The sequence below is a fragment of the Brassica oleracea genome, chromosome C4 (assembly GCF_000695525.1).
Source record: "Brassica oleracea var. oleracea cultivar TO1000 chromosome C4, BOL, whole genome shotgun sequence".
Taxonomy (NCBI): domain Eukaryota; kingdom Viridiplantae; phylum Streptophyta; class Magnoliopsida; order Brassicales; family Brassicaceae; genus Brassica; species Brassica oleracea.
In genome coordinates this window covers 42,847,907-42,848,106 of record NC_027751.1, presented here as the reverse complement: position 1 = coordinate 42,848,106, position 200 = coordinate 42,847,907, and the positions used below count along the sequence as shown (strand labels likewise).

The 200-nt window shown below is 35.5% G+C and overlaps 1 pseudogene; it reads left to right on the top strand.

Annotated features, from left to right (window-relative positions):
• The window catches only part of LOC106338951, a 6,331-nt pseudogene that overhangs the window by 2,154 nt on the left and 3,977 nt on the right, over positions 1-200 (top strand).

The following is a 200-nucleotide window of genomic DNA, read 5'->3' as shown; positions in this document are numbered from 1 at the left end:
ACAGTCCCACATCCATCGTTCTCCTTACCGCGGTTCATGCTTCAGGACACAACGAATTTGGACAGAAGCCAAACAGTCACCTTGTCTACTCTTATTTCTTTATTTTCGTATTAAAGACTAGATCTAGATCTAGATCTACTTTTTCATTTAATTCCTAGATCTACAAAACACTATAAATATGTAGTCCATTTCATCAATAA